Raw genomic sequence first — 13919 nt, 5'->3', positions numbered from 1 at the left:
TGACTGAGAGAGTTATCAAAGCCCTCTTTAGGACCCCTAAACCATCAGGCCACACTTTGATAGTTGATACTATTTTGGTTAAATAAAAATATCCAAGTTGGTCATAAGTTTAAACCACCAAGAAAATATTGCAAAATTTAAGGACATAGCTAAACTTTTTGCTGTATTTTTTAATAAATATATTTAAACCAAAACAAAAATAAAGTGATGTAAAATGTATCAATAACATATCATACAATTTAGCTACTTTATTTTCAAAACTTTATGCTAGTCAGAAAACTTTTAAGTGACGAAAACTAGGTAACTTATCATAAATGATTCATTGAAAATTTTTCATAATTGATTTGTAAGTTATAAAATTAGACTGGCATGTTTCTTATTTATGTTTATAAACTTAATGGTTGCCATAACAATCAATTTATGTTATGATCTTTTATGAAAACTACTTAAATATTTACCACAGCCAAGAGTGTGGAAAAATTGGATTTTCAAAAGTCCAAACGGCAAGTTCAGTTAAGGCTAAGACTAAATAACTTTTTTTACAAAGAATTTGAAAGTAAAACTTAAAGTGAATGTAGCTAACTTGATAAAATTAACAAAAAAATGAATGATTTAACTTAAGTGAAAAGACAAATAGTTTTGATATTAAAAAAACTTAAGTTTATTTAGTTGCTTACTGATAACTTTATTAAAAGGTAGAACATGTTGCTAAAAATAAACATTTATCCTTTCATAAAAAAAATTTCAGGTATAAAAGTTTGTTAATCTTTCTAAATAACCAAACGTTCTGTCAGTCAAAAAATATCAGGCAATACTTAAAAAGTATTTTGGTAAACTCAAAGTATTAAAAAGTAATACTTAATTAAACGCTTGTTAAACGTAGAAGTTAAATATAGATAATTTTTTATTTGCTATTAAAGAGTTTTTACTTTAAATTTTTTTTTTGTTTCTATTTATAGTTAATATCAAATTTATTTATTTACACAAAGGCAACGACGTTTTACACATAAGGGATCTTCAAACCTGCAACATAACATAAAAATAAAACGATGGATAATTAAAATATATATATTAGTTTTGTTGAGACCTGTTGTGCTTAAGGAATACTCCTTGCATATATCTGTTTATAATTAAACATTTAAATTTTCTAAATTTATTAAAAAAATTTAAAACAATCATATTAATAAAGTTTAATTTAAGCTATCTAGCAACGCTCAAGATCAAGAAACTAGGCAAATGTGTTTTTTTAGAAATTTACTTACACTCTTTAGCTTTTTTTTACTTTTATTTTTTTTTAATTAGACGATTGATCATAAAACTATAAACGAGAGGTGATAACAAAGGCTAAAATTTAAAAAAAATATTATACAAACTATGACATAAGATATTCTATCGCCGTTTTTTGAAGTTTATGATAACATTTTTTAGTTATCATTATTAACATCAGTTATCAAAAAGTGTGCATTATCAAAAACATTCTTAAAACTGAGACTAAAATAAATTATCATAGTCATATTTACATGCTTTTCATATTTACAGAATTCTATTTAGCAAATTAAAATTCGCTCACAAAAGCTCGTCAATGTTTAAAATAAACTTTAATGTCATTAAAAGTCATGGAAAACTAGTTTATGAAAAATACTGAGTTTTTTTTTCAAACTTTGAGACAAAACAAAATTGAAACAAACTTCTATAGAGATCTATCTGATCCGGATATTTTTTCAAACTAAGATCTAGATACTGGATCTGGTAAATAATTAAAGTATTATCTGAAGGTGAATGCTAAAAAACAAGTTTAGTAATTGTTTAATTAAATATATTTTTTGATTAAGAACTATGAATCCAGAGCTATGAAACTGTTATACTTAAAGATATTTGTTAAACATACATACTTACAGCTTAAACATTTCAATGTAGTTTTTCTGTTTTATGGGTATATATTATGTAACTTAAAATAAAACTAAGCAAAACTTTTAAAAAATATTTTTAAAGTTTAATACTTTTGTGTTGCTTTGAAGACTGAATTTTCAACTAAGTTATAGTTTAGATGTAAATAACTAAAAAGAGTAAAGTAATTAAATTTTAAAAAACCAATTTGTTTCTCTTTTTTTAAATTTAGGTGGTAGTTATTATTAAAAAAAACACCATTGTTTAACTGATAGAGATGTATAATGCTTAATTTTTAAACAATTTATTTAATGTTACTCTATTTTCAGTTAAATGTTTAAAAGATCTAAAAGATTAATCTTGAAGCAGACAAACGGTACTTTTTAAATCGTAAGTATGCATATTTAACAAACAGTAATTAGTTTAAGAGTCTTACAGCTATTAACTTACAGTTCTTATTAAAATAATTAACAATTAGTTAAAAATTACTAATTTAGTTGTTCAACTTATATTTTATTTTAATAATTAATTTTGATTTAATTTTGAAGTTTTGTTTTTGGCATATATTTTAATTAATTTTTTTTTTGTCAACAGTTCACCGTCAATGACATTATATATTTTTTGAGAAATTTTTAATTTATTTTCAGCACGATATTTTGAAATAAAACTTACTTACAAAAAATTTATTTTAGAAAAGATTGAAAGGTTTGTTTTATTTCGTAGGCGTACGTAAATCTTTTTTTAACAATTAAACAGACATTAAAGTTTAATATTCCTATGTGTGAAAATTTGAAGAAAAAAAATGATTGAGTAAAACCAATCTAAAAAATTTTTGAAAAAAGGTACTATTCTAAGTTTAAACTTTTTAAAACTTTCGTTTTTTTTCTAAACTAATTTAGAAAATTTTTTTACTAAACTATATTAGTGAGCAGTTTTTTCTTTTTTACTTAAAAAATATTTTTTGGTACCACTTTTATGTTTTTCACCATAACTTTGCTTTAAACCTAAACTTTTCGGACCTTTAATATTGAAGTTTGTGATTAAGTATTAATTACTGAATTTGTACTGATAAGGTTAAGTTTATGATATTTTCAGAGAAAAAATATTTTAGTGTTAACAAATTTTCCAAATAACCAATTTATTGTTTATGATTAACAAAAGTTAGAAAACTTTATATAAAATGAGCGGTTAGTCTTTTTAAAACATTGTAAAAATGATTATTACTAAAAGCTAGCTTTTCTCAACTAGTGTCTCAGTAAAACAATTTTATCAAAACAAAAAATGATTTTAATTAGAATAGAAAGCACGTGATTGTGTTTCCTAATGATTTTTATAAATAAAATAACACAAGCTTTTTACTGATTAATAAAAGAATTGAAAGTTAAACGTCCATTTTGCTTTTTTAACTTAAATCGTTCAGAATACTATTCGATTATGAAAAATACAAAATAAGATTGAAGACAAATAGTAAAAACTTTTATCTAGTTTTACAAATTTGTAGATAAGTTCTTTTCCAATGCACATCCTTTTATGACAACTAAAATTTACAAATATTTAAACTAACATTGAAACATTTTTTAACTCAACATAAATGTTTGAATATATTTATAGCTATAATACTTAAACTTAATGTATGTAATTTTCAAATTTTCCATACGGTTGAATAATATTACTATTTATTTATTTTTGTAAATTAGTAACATTAATGTTTTTGTTTTCTTATTTCAGTTTATACTTTGCAATTAATAGAGTTTTATTTACTAAACGATTTTCCTGTAAACTTAGTTTTAAGCTGTGTCTTGTAAAGTGTTGATTTTGTGTTTTAGGTAATAAGTTTTTTATTAATGTACAATAATATCATACAAACTTACCAACATCAGTTAACTTTTTATATATGTAAACATTTTAAACTAAAAAAAATACATTCAAAAAGCATAGGAAAACTAAGTTACAGTTTTTTTACTTAGTATTTGGTGTCTTAATATAAATAACTAATGACTTCATTTTTGTTTTGCTAAATTTTTTTACCTGATCTAAAAACTTTATCATAGTAGTTCTTAAAGCAATAAACTAAATTGCTCTATTTTTTGTGGAAAAATAGTTCTAAAACATTTTCGTTTTTAAGAAACTATTAAAAATTTAAAAAATTGTATTTATATAAAGTTCATACTTTCTCAACAATTTGTAAAATTTAACAATTTTCTTATTTTGATAAACCTTTTTATCATACATATTATTTTAGCTGATTAAAAATTTAAAACCTCTACAAGAAAATATATAGTATTTGTCAATCTATAACCGATAAATTGCTTTATATCACGCTTTTTTATTAAATAGATGTTTTTGACTTTTACTTAGGTTATCTGTAACTTTAATGAGTTATAGTAACATTTAAAAACTATTTATTAAAACTTTTAGTACAGAATATTGAATTCCATACATATCAAAACAAATACAAAATAGGAGAAAAATATTTGGTAAAAAAGTAATGAAACGACATAGTTTAAGTACTGTAAAAACTTATATTTAGTCTTATAGTTAACTTTTTATACTCAATCAATAACGGTCTATTATACTCTTAAATTTAAATCACTGTATATTAACTTAAACATCTTTAAATAAGTCTATATTTATTAAACATTCTTATTTTTCTTTTAATCTAATTTACATTTTGGTCTTTAAAAGTATAATTAATACAACTGGTATAAAGTACAATAAATGCAACATGGTATATAGGACTTCAAAATAATAGTTTCAGTTATACTTTTCCTTCAGAATTCTTTGTATTTCACTAAATTCATACTGTAATAAATCTCTTCGTATATTAACTAAATGTTTTTCCCTGTAATTTATTACTTTTTTACGATAACATTATTATACGTTGTCAATAAAATATCTTCATATAAAGTTATATAAAGTTAATAAACTAAAATTGAACACTCATTAACTAAGTTTAAACTGCATTGATTTAAGTTGCTCTAATCAAAGGTACAAACGTAAGCAAAAATCTGTTTCTATCAAATATTTTATAACTACTACCGACATTTTACTTTTATTTACTATACTGTTAATAAATCGAATTTTTACTTTTAATTCTCACCAATTTTACAAAAATCAGTACGTATAACCTTGTAGAAAACAAAATAAAATTTATAAGCAAAACTGATAAACAAAATTTCAATCGGTTAAACTAAACTTAGCAATTTTGTTCAACCTAAAACTATTATTTTGAAATTTGTTTATACAGATTTTAAAAAATATTAGAATAATCTTACTTGCTGTAAGGCCAGTGGAGGAACAGTATGAAGAAAAGCAAACTGGAAAGCAAGCAAAAGAGGAATATTTTGTGGAAGCAGTAGTAACCAATAGAAGTTCTCACTTCCAAACCTGCTAACTGGTTCATGCTGTATGAGTACAGGGTTCTTTGCGCGATGTTGTTCAGTATTGGTAGTATTGACAACCCGAGAACTCCTGAATAATGTTTATATTAAATCAATAAGAGTTTTGTAGAAGTAATTGTTATTTAAAAAAGTTGTACTAATCGTTTTTAAATTTCAAGTACTTTGAAAAACAAAACTAATACAACCAAAGATTGTGGTCTAAACTAAATAAAAGTTTATAGTTTATAAATTATTTAGTTACTTTTTAACAAGCTGTATGATTACATCCGTAGTAAATTAACTAACTTTAAAAAAAAAATTACCTGAAAGTAAAAACAGTACAGAAGGATAAATTGGTCGAGATACAGATTCAAACTTAAATAATGGAGGATGAAATATGCATAGAAATACCTGTTATAAAAAATATTTGTTTTAAACTAGTTTAAAAAAAATTCTAAAAAAGCTTAAAAGTTTTAAACAACTCATAACATTACTAGATAAAGATATAGTAACATAATATAATAACTTTATCAAGTATTTCTATTTTATAAAAGTTCATAGTTTATACTCTTTTTAAATACTAAAACCTGAATAAAAGTTTAACAACAGCTAATTTCAATTTTAATTTTGTTGTTACTGCATGTACTGTAGGCAAGGTAGCAAAAATTAAATAAGTAAATGCATTTAAACGTTTCTTTGAATCAAACTAAATATATAATACTTGTCTGTTTGATTGTTTATCTTTTCAACTTAGCAGTAAAAATTTGTTTGGAAAACGAAAATTAAATTCAAGCACCAAAAGTTAAATTTTGAATAAAATAAAATTCTAGCTCACCAAAAAATTAGCTGCTGCAAATATGAGAATGGCAAATATCAGCATTTCGTTCAAGTAGTATGAAAGTTCTTCGAAATAAAAAAACTTGCCTATAATGTTGTTGTAACAATCTCTTAACAGCTGTAAAGAAGAAGTTTTATAGACGTTAAAAAAAACTTTGTTGCTAACAAATTGTACCTACTTAAATTGACATAAAAATATTTTTTAAGTACATACATGAATTCTAAGGCTTTTATTATAAACAAAGTACAAATGTTTTGTTGCTTTGAAAAACTGTAAAAAAAATTGATTAAACTTATTTTGTTTATCAAACAATTTAGAAATTGTTTGTTGTTTTCTTTTCAAAAACTTTGTTGTTTTCTTTTTGTTTAATTATTATTTGAAAAAATTATCTTTATATAAGAAGTCGCAAAGGTTTTGTACTTTGCAGAAGCACCCTCGTATTGGAAAAATAATTTGAAAAAAATTCATAAAAATAAATATAATTTAAACAAACGTTTTTGTAAGTGTAGCAAGTCCCAGAGTATATTTGTGGCCACTGGGTCAGACAAACTTTCCCTATCTTGAAAGAAACGTCCAAAGTGTCTTTTTTCGTTTCATTCTTCCACCTACTGAGCTCGTTTTTGACTTCTTCAAGGTTCAAATAACTCGGAGAAATCGGCTGTTTAGTTTAACGTAGTTTCATAAAACAGTTTTAATAGCTAAACATTTTTTTTGTAACTTTGAGGTTTATGCTTACACGACTTTAAGAAATATTTATTTCATAAAACAACTTCAAATAGATAAATTTTAGATTGTGTTCTACCAAACTATTGTACTAAAGGTCTCCTTTGTTTTATGGCACAAAGCTTTAAAAGTTACATTAAAAGCTGTTAATCAATAAAATAATGGTTTGATCTCATACTCATGATCTCAAAATTATTACATTTTTATACTCTATTATTTTTTACACATTTTTAAGTTTGTTCTTGCAACAATTCAAAACGTTTTTGATCGAGTTTTGTTCGTTTTTGACTTCTTCAAGGTTCAAATAACTCGGAGAAATCGGCTGTTTAGTTTAATGTAGTTTCATAAAAAAAAAATTAATAGCAAAACCTTTTAATTTTTTTGTAACTTTGAGGTTTATGCTTACACGACTTTAAGAAATATTTATTTCATAAAACAACTTCAAATAGATAAATTTTAGATTGTGTTCTACCAAACTATTGTACTAAAGGTCTCCTTTGTTTTATGGCACAAAGCTTTAAAAGTTACATTGAAAGCTGTTAATTAATAAAATGCTGGTTTGATCTCATACTCATGATCTCAAAATTATTGCATTTTTATACTCTATTATTTTTTTACACATATTCAAGTTTTTTCTTGCAACAATTCAAAACGATCCAGCTCACCAAAATTAAATCTTCCTCGTTTTCCATCCTCAGTTCTTTGGTGTGGGTGGAGTTGAACCGGAACTTGTCGAAGTGCGGGTTGCATACCAGCTCGCTTTTGTACGTTTTGTTCGTGATGTTGCCGTACGAAAGCGGTCCCTGGATGAAGAAGTTTTGCGGGAAAGTGACCAGAAACAGGGGGGCTTCGAACACCATAACGATTTGGTTGGATATGACCACTATGCTGGAAATCTGAAGAAAAAAGTGGGATTATTATGTTTGAATTTTAAATATTATTTTAAAATGCAACTTGAAATTACTATTTATAACAGCGGCTCGCTTAAACCGGACAAGACGTTAAAAGGTATCCGTGGTGCGCGACTCGACAACCGAAAGGTTTTTTCGTGCACCAAGTCCTAGGACTAAAAATTTTTAGCGTTTTTATTTTGACGCTTAAAAAAATTGTAACTCTTAAGAGCATCCCAAAGGCCATATATATTATTCTTAATTTTAATAAACACATATATACACCTACTTTAGCTTCTATTCTTTCCTTACAGTATTTATTTTTTTACAGAGCTCCGTTAAACTATGTTAGCTTGTTAACACACGGAAACATGTGTTAGTTTAATAAAGGAAGAGTATTGTTTAAATTTGTTATTATTATGATTTATATCTGAATAATTGAAATTACCATGATATCTGGTTATAATAAAGATTAATTAAAAATGTTGTTTTTAATTACTATTTATGGAGTGGAGTCCAAACGAAAATTGTTAGAAATATATTTTGAAATGTTTCACAATCACAAATATTTATATATCAAGCTTTGTCAGCAATGTATCACTGAAACAACTGCTAAATTAAGTTTGTGTTAATTAATTTATAATAATAAAATAAATTGGAAAACTATGCTGACAAAACTTTATTGTTGTTTTCTAAAACATAGTACAATAACCACAGTAAAACGAAATCAGAGATTTACATTAAACATGTTTAACCTGATGAAAACGCACAAAAAATGAATAATTGAAGATTTTCCTCACAGGTAAAGTATTTTATACTCATACCTGTTTAGATTAAAGTTTTACTAACAACTACATGTTAAACAACTTCTTAAATGATCATTAAACAAAAAATAAGTTGTTAAAAATGTTGTACTTGTGTATTTGAAAATTTGTTTTTATTGAAAGTAAGCAAAACAAAATGTATTCCTAAATTTGTTTCGAAAAGGATTAAAATTTGCACTAACCAATACAAAAGGACATATTAAGCTGGGCTGCAGCCAAAATGAAATAACTGGCTTTTCTTGTTCCATACTGTTTTGATAATAAGTAATATTTTAAAAATTTTGATGAGAATACTTCTGTATGCGAAAATGACGTAACAATGCTTTGGTAATTTACTTGTTTTTCGTACACCGAAGTTTATACACTAAGTTTACTTGAACAGCAGTCAAAAAAGCATTTGATTTTGTAGTTTCAAAATCTTAAATAACGATTTACTTTTAAGAACGAGTAGCCCAAACAAGTAAAATTAATAACCATAAAAACTTTACGTAATGAAAATAAAGGTAAAAAAATAATAAATTTTTCTAAGGCGTCTCTAGAAATTTTTATTGCCTTTTAGAGATTATTAATATAAAATATTGACAAACATATTTTTATAGGCATTTTGTCAATGGTTTTTTACAGTCAGATTTTATGGTTAAATTTTTTATATGAGTTTTATAAGCTTTTGTATAAATGTGTAATTCTCGTATCTTATTAAGTTTGATAGAAAACATTTCGTGTTCAAGTTTGTTTGTGTTATGTAAAATAAACAAACATAAAAAAACTAAGTCGATTGTTATTCGAAAATATGAATATATTTATTTATACTTTTTTATTATTTTATTTATTTATTTATATGTGACAGACTGGCTTTAGAAAATTTTATGTTAAATAAGAAAATGTAGATGTTAAATTTTTCATTTAAATATTTACCATTAAAAAAATCATGTACAAAAGTTTTAAAATTGTCTTATTAATAATTTCATGAGATATAAACAAAAGAATATAAATTTCAAATTTTTAAAATTATTTTAGCTACTTTTCAAAGTTTAACATAACTTTGCTTAGTACACAAGTTCAATTAATGTTTTACCACAAAAAAGAACATCAAAAGGTATCATGATGTTTTTAAAATAATTATTTTAAGGCTTAAGATTTTACAGTTCTTTTTACTACATCCCTTAGAATAATTGACTATGCGGATAAGAACTCTTGTAAAAATAAAAAATAAAATAATTGCACGTAATCAGCATATATACTATATACTATACTTAACAGTATCTTTATTACATCTCATTATCAATGTCTACATTACGTCATAATGTTATCAGTTCGCTTCTGTTACGAGTTAAGCGTGTGTTGAATTTCAAAGATGCAGTTTTGCATCAGTTAAGTTAAAAATTGACACTTTATGATATTACTTTTAATTATATTATTGTTCAGCCATCTGCTGATAGATGTACCTAACTTCACAAAAAAAAACTTTGAGATACTTAAAACTATAATATTCACAAAAAAAATTGAGGATAATTTATTCTATTGGAACAGAGTATGTTTAAAAATAACAAAAACGTGAATCAATTAAGATAAAAATTGACACTTTAAACATTTGTTTTGCTGTAAATTAATGTGCTAGATCGATTTGAAAGTTGAAATATTTCCATAAACGTCTGCGAATGGCGACAGTTTGTTTATGGAAATTTTTTTTATTACTTTTAGCCAATATAAAACCCTGCCTAAAGTTTCAGACGCTTATCTTACAAAAAAGGATGTCTGAAAAATATATTAAAGCTACTTTTTATTTATTACAATAAATGAACTTCTAAAAGTTAGTATATTCATTTATTTTCGTTTCATTGAATATTTTTTCTTAGTTGTATTTCATTAACAGTTTGAAAAGTTTTGAACAGTAAAATCCTTAAGAACAGTTTTAAACCACTACTGCTCTACTTGTATTAAAGTTTCAGTAAATTTTTATTTAAGTTACAATAACTTATTAAAAGATCTAAAAGTAAACTTGAACTTTAGAATTTGCTCAATTTATATAAAAAGACGCTACATATTTTAGATTTCAAAAGTTTGAAAAATAAATTAATTGCACGTTTCATAAATATTGATCAATAAGAATAATTATTTTTTTTTCAAACAAAACTTTGTTTTACAAGTTGGGTAATAAAAATGTTTATAAAGTTAAATAACTTTAACAAAAGTTTAAATAACATTACAATAAAAGTTTTAAAAAACGATTTAACATTTCTAAACCTCAATCAATGTTTCTATGTTAGATTTTTACAACTTCTAACTAAAATAGTAACATTTTAAGTTGTTGTGGTATTTTTATTGCAAAAAGTTTACTGTTTTTAAGTGTCCTTTTACAAGATTGTAGATTCTTTTTTTATTGAGCCATTATTAATGACAAATATTTTGAAATCAGAATTTTATTAACTTTGTTCAGAAATTATTTAAGTAGATTGCAGCTCATTTTAATAAAAAAAGTAATTTATCTGATAGTTTTGTTGTTTAAAGTTTACTTACTAAACTTACATAAAGTTTTAAGTAGTACACAATGTTATACGGAAGTTTATACAAAAGTAATTAACTAAGCTAACAAAAATATTATCAAATGTCTATAAATTTACTTATACATGTTTAAAGTTGTTGATAATTAGATTATTGATATAAAAAATAACGTTTATAAAAAATAAATATCAACTGAAACTTATACAACATATTTTTTTGCTTTATAAAAAAAATATTTTAAATATATGACAAAGTATGTTTTCATGTATTTTTTCATTGGTTTGGTAAATTACAATAAGTTTAAATAGTTTGGAAGGAAATAGATTGTTATTAATTCTAAACAAGTTTAAACTTTAAATTTTTGAAAATTAATAAGAAAAAGTTTAGAAAGTTATTAAGTATACAAATAGCCCTAATATTCCCGTAAGTTAAAAAATTTGTTAAAATGTTTTTTCTCAAAGTAGTCTGCTTAAAAACTCCAGACATTTAAACTTATAAAACTATTATAATATCTATTCAATTTTAAGACTGACCTCATTTTGACATTGCATTTATAATGAGAAACTTTATATAGCGGATTATAACAATGTGTAATTTAATAACTTTTCAACAAAAGAACGTTTTATATACAAACTGCTCTAAGATAAATTCAGTGTTGAAATGTTGTGAAATATATATTGTGAAATAAAGATATATTCAAATTATATTATAAGCGAAATTTATTCTCCCCAAACTTTGTTTGTTTAAATACAATTTATTAAAAAAATATTTTTTAGGTTTTTGCTACTGTTATTATTTAAGCAAAAGAATATAAGCTTGTGGCTTCTTACAAAAATTAGTTATGTTTAAACGATATAAAAAGTAATATTATTTGGCAATATAAAAACTTTTGTTAGTAAAACGTTTATTTTATAGCTTTATTTTAATGTTATTTTCTAGTTACCTATTTTTTTGTGAATATTTACTTAACTCATGAATTCCAAAAAAAAATTGTAAAACCAAATAACTTTTGATTTCATTAGATAGCTGAAAAGTAATACGAGTTATCTAAATATTATTTCAAAACTATTGTTCTATTGCCTTACTTTTAAAAACTAAAATAATAAAATTTTATTAAACGTTAATAACTTCTTATTTAAAAGTAGAGCTTCAGTAAAAAAGTAGTTGGTTAGGAAGAGAAAACAGTTTTATGCTAGGTAATGTTGTTTAAAGTTTGAAAATAAAAATTTCTGTAAATTATTAAACAACCTCTTAAAAGTTTTCGATAAAAGATAGATAACTTCTATTTGGCTAGCTTAGGTTAAATTAGAAACAACAAGATTTACAAAAACATTATTTAATGTCAAATTAGTTATTTAAAGTCAAAAGTACTTTTACCCAATAAAACATTATTAGTTGTGGGGTAGCAGTAAATTTTTATAACAAAAGTGAAGTTTAATACGTCATAATAAAAAGGCTTAAACAATGCAAAGTAATAATTTGGTTTTAAAGTAGCCGTTAATTTTACGAGGTATAACTTTCATAAGCAAAATGTTTGACTTTTAATAACAAATCGTTTCTTATGTTTTGTGCTTGTATGAAATTTTATTCAAAAAATTTTGACTGAGCTTATGAAATATTTTAGGTTTTTTATTGTTTATTATTTAAGTTTGTCTATAAAAGATTAAGTAGACTGCAAAGTATTGTATATTAGGATTGTTTTTTGTAAAATTGTTTTTCTTTTATAGTTCTAAAACATAGTTGGCAGTATTTGTTTTAGTTTGTTTAAAAAAAGTTAATCTTACTAAACAGTATCTTAATAAAGGAAACTGAAGATAAAGTTTAGTTTTTAAAAGTTTTATAAATTGAAACAATGCTAAACTCTTCTAATTTTTTTTACTGGTATACTTTAAAAGTATTAATGTGTTATAGTGAGCACTATATAAGTTGTATTTTAAATTTTAGGTATTATTTATACAAAATGAACTTAAGTTATAATATTCAAAAAAGTATTTTTGATTCTTAGCCTTTTTTTAATAAACGTAAGAAACATATTTTTGAAATACAATTAGTTTAGTTTAAAACAGTTCATACAAAAGTTGTATTTTAAACGTTATTTTCATAAAATAAACACTTTTGTTAAAGTACTAATTTTGAAATTTAAATATATAAATACGCATAAAAGTAAAAATAAGTTTTTCAGCTAAAATTGAAACTGTTTGAAATATAAATTTTGTAAAGAACAAAACTAAATTGTTAATTTAACGATAAAATGAAAACGGTTTAGGAAACGAAAAGAACAATATAATTCTATTTAAATAAACACTTTGATTTTCTTAATACTGTGACTGGTTTTTTGTAATAATGTCTCCAGTAAGTATTTTTTAGTTGAGTCTTATCGCTAATAATTTAATATCAAATGTAAAAAACTTTAATATTTTGTAAAAATACGGCTAAGCTATCCTGTATGAATTCGTAAAATTAACACTAGCTTTTTGCAAAGTATTTAAGTTGTAAACTAACTTAGGATAAATAAAAAACAATTCAAATTTTTTTATACTGAAGTAAATTAAAAGCATTACTTACTTTAAATTTCTGCAAGTGCAACTATAGTTAGAAGCTTTAAGTGTTTATCAGAACATTTTAGTTTATTCACATGTAGATGCGAACTTGGCGCAAAACATGCATCTTAAAATTAATACAAAATACATCTTAAGATCAGGAAAATTTTGTACTTGAATGGTTAAGTACGTAAATCGAAATTTAAGCCGGACCGATCAATCATTAGCGAAGTAGTAAAACATTTTGTTTTGTACTTCTGTAAAATGAGATTAGTGCTTTAAATTCGTTTTGATTTTGAACTTTAACCTATACGATAATTTGTTATAATTGTTGT

This window comes from Thalia democratica, chromosome 5, assembly GCF_965202585.1.
Source record: "Thalia democratica chromosome 5, ktThaDemo2.hap1.1, whole genome shotgun sequence".
Lineage (NCBI taxonomy): Eukaryota > Metazoa > Chordata > Thaliacea > Salpida > Salpidae > Thalia > Thalia democratica.
This window is presented reverse-complemented; position numbering follows the sequence as displayed.